The 10,381-nt window shown below is 37.4% G+C and overlaps 1 long non-coding RNA gene across 1 annotated transcript; it reads left to right on the top strand.

Annotated features, from left to right (window-relative positions):
• The first annotated feature begins 3,307 nt into the window (after nucleotides 1-3,307).
• LOC117718975 (uncharacterized) lies at nucleotides 3,308-10,381 on the top strand. Its single transcript, XR_004608117.2, has 4 exons — nucleotides 3,308-3,879; nucleotides 5,121-5,281; nucleotides 8,640-8,781; nucleotides 10,129-10,381. It is a non-coding gene; the product is annotated as an uncharacterized LOC117718975 (long non-coding RNA).

Genomic DNA, 10,381 nt, shown 5'->3' on the forward strand with positions numbered 1-10,381 from the left:
GTTTTTCAGCTCAAGGAATATTTTAATTTTTCTTTGTAATTTCATCATGAAGTCATGAATAGCTTGACAGATGTCCTGCTTAATTTCAGATTTTGGGGGTTTATTTGAATGTCTTTCTGTTGAAATGGTTTCACTGTGGGTGCCTATGCTTAGCCTAAGGAGTTTGTATGTATCTGCACTGGTCGTATGGTCCCTTACAGCTAAGTTCACCATGCATTCCTCAGTCAGTAATTTTTCTTCACATCAAGGAAGAATAGCAGTCTTAGTGTAAATTCAAGGATGTGTGGTGAACAACCCGTTTTTATGTTTTTTGTGTCAATCACAGCAAGGAATCTAAAACAGTTGGGACAATTGTGAGATGATTTTTCATTCTGTGTTCTACTTTATTTAACTTCATAGTTTTTATGTACATGGAAAACTATAATAGTCATATATTGCTGATTGTTCCTTCACCATGCAATATGCTGCTAGTCTTTATCTCTGTGAGCCAATTTCTCATCTCCACACTATCCAGTATTAATTTACTCTTGCCAAGCACTTTTTGTGCTTACTGGGCAAAGTGGATATGCTCTGGGCATGCATTTCATCTTATCTCTGTTTTGCAATTAAAAGCTCTTGTAACCAGGAGTAATAGAGTTTAAATTTTTTGTGTTCGGTTAATCTCTTCCTTTTCTTTACCTGAGATTTAATGTATAATACGGTCATTGAAATTTTTGGATTTAGCCCACCATTTTACTAGCTGTTTTTATTTGCTTTGATTCTTTATTTTGCACTGTTGCTTTTGCATGAATTATTGAAATTATTGCAATTTTCTTACTGCCAGTTTTAAATATCTATTAGTATTTTAAAATTATTTCCATGGAGGTAGGGTATGTGTGTTATGTGACAAACTTTTTCTTGGTAATGGGGATGCTACATACCTCACATAGGTAGCCCAGAGAGTCCAAAGTATAAATATAACTAAAGTTCAACTTGGTGAATCAATGAATTTTATTGAGGCAACTTACAGAAATACGGGTGAGAGATTACTTATAGGAGCAAAGATAACTCAAAGATAGCTGCATCATCAAAACCCACCCCAGCATGAGTGGCAGCTCATAAAATCTGAGAACCTGGAGCACCCTGCACAGGCTTCAGGCAGCTCTACAGGTTGGAGGATGCCCCTTCCATGTGACTCACTTATTCTAAACCTCTCCCAGGCAGCTCTTCAGTTTCTGTTTGTTCCAGGAAGATGCTTTGGTCTGAGTCTTCCTTGCAGCGTGGCTTGCCTGAGAATGACTCTCAGCAATCTTTAATTGTTTATTCTGGAAGGAGGGGGCCTAGAGAATCTGGTCAGTTTGGGGAACTTCTTGAAGCTATTTTGACAAGTTTACCTCCCTGCTTAAGAAGCTTTCCTATAGGACAGAATGTTTCAGTCTCAGAGGAAACAGCCACACAATAGGCCTGTGACCAAAGGCACCCACAGAGGCCAGAATAAAGAGTAAGATTTCCTTGGGGGGAAAAAATAGGTACAAGTGTCTACAGCAGCCTTATATGAGTGCTTGCATGAGTTGTGGTAACTGAATTGGGGTCTTCTCTAAGAGCAGTACATGCTCCTTTTAACCACTGGGCAGTCGCTCAGGCCCTATATTTCCATTGTTGTTGTCTCTTCATTTTATACTGCTTGTTCTCAGTGTTATGAGTATGGATGTTTAACTTTTAACATTCCATCAATGATATGATTTCATTACTTGACAGAAAATGTTGATAATATTGCACATGTCTCCTTTATCTCTTTCACACACTGTGATATCTCCTGTACTTTGGTCAGACGTGTACATATTTCACACTCACTAGAAAATATTAAAATGTGTTTCCCAAGACACACATACATTTAGAAGATTTAAGATATGTTTTTCATATTTACTTCATGTTTATCTTAACTTTTGAGCTGTTTGTCTTCAGAGTTCCTTGTTAGTCTATGACTTATTTAACTTCAGCTTGCATAAGTCTTCTTAAATTTGTTTTCAAGCTGCACATGGTGGTTCACATTTGTAATAACAGCCAGTATCCAAGACACTGAGGCAGGACTGCTCTCTGAGTTCCAATTTGCCTGAGATACCCTGTGAGACTCCCAGAACAACATATCTTCATAAGGGCTACACTTGATGTGGGATATATATATATATATATATATATATATGATATATATATCATAAAAAATAAATAAAATCATATTATTTGTCTAGACCTGGAAGACTATGCATATAAAACATGGCATTTGAGTCTAAAATGTCTTTCCTTCAATAATTGAAACTTATTTCTTCATATATTCTTTTCTCTTTTTATGATTTCTAATGTGAACTCATGATCATTTGACCCATCATCTCTCATGTATCATATGTCCTTTTTTCTGGCTGCTTTCAAGACTTCCTTCTACATTTGTTGTATTTTGAACTAGTTAGCTTTTTATTTGTCTGAGATTCTTAAAACTATGGATATAAAACTTTTAGATTTGGAATTTTTATTTAAATCTGTATTTTAGCTGAATACGAATAACCAATAAATGCCAAATGTCTTAAGCGGAATCAGCAAAGATGATGCTGTAAAGAACTCTAAAGCTTATGAAAACTGATACAAATGTTACTCGGATGCCTGCCTGAGATGACCATTCAGACATAGTTGATAGCCAGTGGAAAGTCTTTATTCTAGACAGTTGAAACTACCCTCAGGTATTCGGAACCTATGTGTATTCCTGAGCATTTAGAACAAGGGGTTTTAAAAGGCAAATACCACCTCCTGGTATTTCACTCAGCAGCTGCAGGTGAGTTTTTTGTGCAAGTAAGCAGTTTATCAGAAGCTAAGAAATTAGCTAGAGGTGGAGGCTTTGCACAGGCAGGCAGTTCAACTGAAGCTAAGTTAGCTGAGGCATCCTGACCTTGAGTTCCTAAAAGAGAGGTGGGAAGTTTCCCATAGAATTCATCTTCAAGGAGATCAAATACCCATTAAACCTGAAACAGCCGCAGCAAAAATGCTAGACAGAGGAACCTCTGCATTATCTTGTTCTATTATACCAATCATTATAATAAATTTTCAGAAGTGTTGATACAAAAAGTTGGTGGCAATTTGTAACATGTTCATTAAATATAATAGCTGAGTGTCAAAAACCTTTTCATAGAGGCATGTCAGATTTGACCTTTGTGTTTTGAAAGTTCTAGCATTTGGAGTGGATAATGCATATTGATTCTTCTTCAACTGACCTTCCCCCACCCGTTTTGCTGTACAGTCCACACAGTTCATTTTTATTTTAGGCTCTGCATATTTTCTCATCAAATCTTACCTTGGTTCCCTCTTGATAACTTCTTTTTGACCAGAATATTTTTCACTTTGCAGACTTTGGATATGGATCTCCTTACCTCATGGGAATTCTAACTGTAGCTGGTCTACAGCCATTGCTAGTTTTTGGTAATTCCAGTACCTTATGATTTTAGGTTTGGCATCTATTTCTCAAAAGCAGAAGAAACACTGAATGAGTGTATATTATTGACATGGGCATAGGCATGTGAAGGACTTCAATGTCTCAGACCCATAGGCATGGCAAAGCCTTCTCCTGCTGTGAATATTTTTGTTAGAAAAATGTTGACCTTTAGCTAACCCAGACTGTACAGTAAGGATCAACTGGAGCTTCCTTCTCTAAGATGACTGTGACATGAGGCTGCTTCTATACAGAGACCTTCTACAGAGACTATCTAAGCTCTCTCTGTCCCCTCTTTCAATCAGTTTCTGGGCTGCTATTGGTACATCTTTGTCAGAGCACAGAACTCCCAACCCCAGCTTTTCTGCAAGTGTGCCTGTTGTTTCTTCACTCCCTGAAACCATTTAGATCAATCCATAAGCCAGGTAAGGATTACTTTTTCATTGGGAATTGGTATTTTATCTTGATACATTTTACATATAAACTGATTTTAATTTTAATGTGAACATTGTGAATATTATTTTATATAAATAATAGGTCCTGTTGCTGTAAATAAAGTTAGGCAGGTTCCGAGCCTAACTCTTTCATTGGATGACTGTGTGGCTCAAATCTCAGTCAGATACCAAAGCACTGCTATGCAGCCATGAGTCTGATTCATGTGTATTTAGCTTAGTAGATGGAATACAGTCCAAAATCATAGGTCTGACAGCAGTCTTATTTATATCCATTTCCTCAATCTGTGCTTCTGGGGTTAATTCAAAATTGTGCTTTGTAATTCAAACATGAGGTCAAGTTCTCAAATCTTCATAATATTAGTTTAGGTCTTTCTTATACATCCATCATTAAATAGGTCTGTGAGATGTTCAGATTTACTCATGTATTTCGCAGACCCATTTTCCTAGTTATCAGTAATCTCTATCCTTGTGATTTCTGATCTCTAGTATCTACATTTTCTACTTCCTCTGATGAGTTATTTTGTTTGTCATAATATAAAATCTTCTCAGCTGGGCATAATCCTTGAAACAGACTTAGAAGAGGTCGAGGATAGTGAGAAGGAAGAGCAAGAGGAGGAGGAGGTTGAAGAGGAAAAGGGAGAGGAGGAGGGGAGAACAAAATGAAGGAACAGGAGAGATTAAAACTCAGGTCATGACATTTTTTTCTCAACCTAAAGTTCACTGTTCCTCAATTTACCTTACTTACTTAGGTAAAGCGCTGACTTACCCATAATTACTATACTTACCCAGGTTTACTTTTGCATTTAGTTGATTTTAAGACCTACTATGTCTTATATTATGAATTCATATTTATTAATATAAAAGTATACTCATGAATGTTTATCTCTATTAAATTTCAATCTATCAATATTTATATTACATTGCTGTGTAAATATATTATTTCAAATTGTGAAGACTAGTATGAATATCTGTAATATTAAGAAGCTACAGATTTAATAATTCATGTATCAATATGCATGCATAGCATATGTACACTGTTAGGCTTCCTGAATTTATATGAGAACAACTAACGGTATCTTTATGGAGTATTGTGTCCAGTGGACTCCAACACTCTTTATACTGCCAAGGGGTTCAACACAAGCTTGAAATGATGGGCAACATTCATTGAAACTAGCAAATAAACAAAACTGTGAACATTTATTTTATGTTAGGAACAAAAATACTGAGTAAAAATAGGATGGACAAGAAAGGTGGAGTGAGAAGAGAGTCATTCAGGTGGCTACAGAATTAAAAGAGGGCAGAAGGTGTGCAGCAAGGAAACAATTTCCTAAACATGTCAAAGGTGATCTTGCATTTCGTCTCATACACAAAGGTAAGTGATATGAAATTGTTAAAATTTGTAGCTAAAACCTTAAAGATTTAAAATGAAATATATAAATGCACTTTTTACTTATTCCCGAAGAACCCAGCAAACATTTTGTAGGGTCATTTAGTGGATTTATGCTGGCTTCTTGCTAGGTGCCAGGTGCAGAGTCAATGTCTTTCTAAATCCATTGTAACTTGTCAAGTGATGTATACCCTCAGACAGGCCTCCTTATGGTTACTATAGTGGTTGGCTTTTTAATTTTCCTGTTCATCAACATTATCTGTTTGTGAAAACAGACCTCTGGAATCACCTTTATTCCTGCTATGGAATTCAGATTTACTGATGGAACAAAAGAAACAGAGGAAAATATTTCCCAAGAACATCAACTTATTTGGGGCAGGAGTAGGCATTTTCCATTCAGTTTGTGGTAACACCCAGAGGACTCTGAGCTTCCTACAGCCCTCAGTGTACTTCATTTCCGATTTCAACACTTACCTTATTCATTCTTTGCTACTGTATGTACAGAGTGAATGTTTGCTCAACAAACTTGTGTACTTAGATACAATTTCCAAAGACGTTCTACATGATATGGGAGTCATAAACTACTTTTTCTCCGCTGAGCTTTGTTTGTTAAATGGATTTTTAGTTTGCTGGAAGCAATTTTGAGACTAATTAAAAGTTTAATAAATAAACATAATCTATTATTAGTCAAATTATAATGCAGTGATGTTTTAGAACTGGAGCAACTATGCTGCATAGTGAATTCCTCAATAAATTATGCATGAGCGATTTGGAATTGCTTACCTCAATTTGGACAGTGCCCGATATTGAAGCATACTCTGTAATTCAGTTTGTAGTTTGAGGGCATAATAGGGCTAGAGAAACAGAGCTTATGTTAGCTCCACTTTATTCTGGCATTGGTCTTACTTTTTAATTGTGTTTTAAAACAGTTATTTATCTGTTTACTTTTTATTTTTCTATTAATTGTGGCCTTTGCAATATTAGAAAATAAATCCACTTCAGTGTAACTGAAAATGAAAACTGCTTTTGGAAAAGCAATTTTGCCCCATGAGTTTCATCTTCTCTCAAGGCTCTGCAGGAATTTGTTCGCTTACATATTTGTTTCAAAATAATCAATTTTTAGTTTTAACCCAGAGGCATTATGTTAGTTGCTGGTGAAATGATTAGAAATAGGGGAATGTTATTATTATTTTTGTATGTGTATGTAGGCATGCACACTTACATGTACACTAGGAACAAAGACTGATGCATAAAAAAGGCAAAATAAGGCACAATGAGGTAAATGCTTTAATAAAAATAGATCCTTCAGTACATGGTAAGTCTTCCCAACTGAGGACTGAAGCATCAGGCAGTGAGGAGAGAGACTTGGTCTGTCGAAGTAAAACAGAGCTGACACTAGAAAACAGGTAGCATCTTAGCACATTAAATAGAGATGCTGATTAAACAGTTTCCTCCACAGAGCAGGGGCGAGGTGTCTTTTTTTTCTTCAAGTTGACTTGGTATTAAGATGTAAGCATCCACCCGATTTTTCAGTCCATCTGCATTTCAATGTATGCGTTCATGCACCACTGAGTCACAATTACTGTCGTTCATGTTCTGAGCTGAGATTGCTGTTAGCTCCATGTTCTAATTTAACAGATATTAGCACATCTATGTCAGTGATATTGGTCTGCTTCTCTGTGGAAGGCCCTGGAAACTTCACTATGACCTATACCCAAGTCCCTCTAAAAACAAAACAGGCACAAAGAAGGTTCTAGCAAAGATAAGAAAATTTGAAAGGCTGCTTTAAAGATTTTGTGGCAGATCCTCATGAGACTAGAAGGGGTATTGAAAGCAGAGTAAAGAAAACCCTATGCATCTATCCAGGGATATAAGACTCTCATAATATTTTGAGATTCTAGGAAATGGTCAGAAATACAGCCCTATATGCACTGCATTTAACAACCAGGACCTCTTTCATTCTGAGATAAACACTTTGTATGAGAAAAGTATCATGGGATATCTATTTTCTTAGGGCAGATACTGATGTGTATGAAAAAAAAATGGCACTTCTGCAATGGAAGAGGCCACAAAAAAGAACAAAAAAGTTATCTCTATGTTTCATACCAATGAGTCAGCTGGGGTTAGGCTCATCCTGATTGTTGGGAACGAAGCACAATGAAAGACAATTTGGTGTGACTTTTACATAGCAATCACACAAGCATTAGAAGACAAGAATCACCATATACATAAATTTTAGACCCAAGTTTTCCACATCTGCAAAAATGCATTGGCCAGACAGATCAATAGTCCACGCCATTTATGAGAGAGGAGAAAACATTCTCCACCCACTACCAAGTCAAGGCAAGGGTAAGAATGTATAATAGTTTTATATTACCCACAAGCAACTCTGGCAACTGCTCACTCCATCAGCAGTATATATGGAAAACTTAACTTATAACACAAACTACTAAAGACTGGAAATTTTCCAGAAATGATGTAGAATAGCTGGTCATGAATTAGATGGTAAAGATCTGATCTATAGAGCACACAGTTGATTTAGTGTCTGGGTTCTTCCCAGCAAGAATTATTAATCAATGCAGAAAGCAATCTCAAGATGGAGAGTCACTCAAGCACCCTGCCAGTCCTAACCTCAGCAGGCCTGACAGAAGAAATCAGGTAAGATAGTCAGTGGAGCAAAGACAGAATTGTCTAACTAAATAGGGGCCAATTTTGACTGTTTATGGAGCTTTTATCCTGAGAGACCACCTAGCCAGGAGTTAAAACATAGTTGAACAAAGTGTACTGGCATGTACATGATTAAGGTAGAAATGTTTCTTATATTATTCCAGGTGATCTCAAGATCACTGTCATTCATAAGAGAGAAAGCAAAGGGGTATGGAAGGGTAAAATAAGAAAATCAGGTTTGAAACACACCCAAAATTGAACATTTAATCTGCTGAAGCTTTAGCCTGATCCTGAGCAAGGAAACCAACCCTGTGTTTGAAAGATCCAGGTTCCAAAGAAGTCACAGCTGAGGACTTAAAATGTTTTGGTTTTGGTTCTGTTGTTGATGGTGGTTTTGTTTGTTTGTTTTTGGTTGGTAGATTGGCTTTATTTTTATCTTTCTCAGGTTATCACACAGACTTCAGCTTCTGAGCCACTCACAGTTCAAGTTTAGGCTCCTCAGACTTACATGTTCCCCAGAGAGGGAAGTTTTCTCTATACTGCTTTCAGATGTCATAACACAATGACACAAAGGCCCTAGATGTTCAGGCAGAAACTGAATAAAGAGTAGAGAAGTCCCTCTCAGATAACCAAGGAGTTTGTTTTTCCTGATTATGAAAACAAGTATTCCCCACAGGACTCCTCTTTGTCTCAGGAAAAGAATAAAGGAAGGTTTCTCATGTTCATCCATTCCCAGACTGAGCCCAGAGGAGTCAGACTCGATGTTAAAATTTGGACTTGCAGATCTAAGGCTTCCAAGTAGGATGAAGTCACTGAAGGTAATGTGGGATTCTCTAGAGGGAAGAGTTTGAAGTAGAATAGTTTCTATCCCATTTCTTTTACTTTTGTATCCTGTTGTTTGGATCACTAGAGAACTTGGCTCTTCTAATGCCCATTCTGGCCATGATGTCCTTCGAGCAAACAGACAGCTATTGCATGGAAGTCAGTCCCATGTAACATGGAAGCCTTCTTGCTCCTTCCTTGGAGAAGCTACAATAACACTCTTCTAATTTAGTTTGAACTCATTGGATCCCAGCTCAACTATCATAATACTGTACAGAAGAGCATGCCAATATACATACATACATACATACATACATACACCACACACACACACACACACACACACACACACACACACACATCAACAAAAGGACTGTGTAGTCTAGGTCTTAGTCCAAGACCTTCCAGAATTTCATTTCTTCAGTGACAAAACCTGAATATGAACATCATTATCAGAGGTATATGCTAAGAATTTGGTCAAGTACACAATTTATTTCCCAGAAGACACTGTGCACTGCTAACATAGCTAAAACTTATCTCTTCGTAAGACTAAAAAAAGAAAAATTCTTGCAAGCTTTTGAGAATTAACTTGTGTCCACCTCTCCTGAGCTAAATGGATCGCAGGTAAGTACTCCTGTTAATCAGTGTTCTCCAAACCTGCTTTAAGTGACTCAGCTCCAGCAACTAAAGCATCCCCAGTCTCCAAATGCCATTTAAGAGGTCCTCACTATTACCAACCACTCTCTTGCTCTCTCCTCTCTCTTGCTTGCTCTGTCTCTCTGTCTCTCTTTGTGTCTCTCTTTCTGCCCCACCCCCCTCTCTCTCAAGTCCCTGCTCTGAGACAGCCTTTTTCAACCCTAGTCAATCTCCTGTCTGAGACCTGTGGAGGTATTCCACTGCAAAATCCTAACAGTCCCAGCCCACATCACTGATTTCCAAGACAGAAATATCTCCACACATAAGCCTTATCTTTATGAGGAATAGCACGTATTAGCTCTCAATAATGTCCTATTAGGGAATTTAATTAAAATGCCTTCAGTAAGATGTGTTTTGAACTGTGGTTCAAACTATTAGTCTTTTACAGCATGTCTCAGGTACTCATTCCTTTACATCGCCAAGCACCCCTGAGACCATTCCATGTTCCCCGAGCTTAATGAGAGACTCCGTTTCTGCCCTGCCTTTGTGCTACCATGTCCTTTCATATTTAACATGGCAAAAATAAAAACCATGAGACATATGTTAAAGTTAGAGAAATGTTTAAAAAAGTACGTGGGGAAAAAAGTAATTAATTTGTGCCCCCCTCACGCTTCTTTTTCTAGCATTCCATTTATTTATTTTTAAAGGTTATCACCTGTTTCTCTCCAACAAAACAATAAATGGATGAAAAATTCTGTCCAGAAGGCTTTTCTTTGAACACTGCACAACTGCAGCCAATTATGCGCACAATGCGAGGGTTTTTGAAGTGGAGAACCTGCAAAAGGGTGACGAAGGAGAAGGACACAGCTTCTGTCTTGGTGTCAAAGTCACATTCTTATCGCAGTTTCTACAGCTGCTCTGATTCACAGGAACTTGGCAATAAAGCTGTGATTAAACCCA

The sequence above is a fragment of the Arvicanthis niloticus genome, chromosome 13 (genome assembly GCF_011762505.2).
Source record: "Arvicanthis niloticus isolate mArvNil1 chromosome 13, mArvNil1.pat.X, whole genome shotgun sequence".
NCBI lineage: Eukaryota > Metazoa > Chordata > Mammalia > Rodentia > Muridae > Arvicanthis > Arvicanthis niloticus.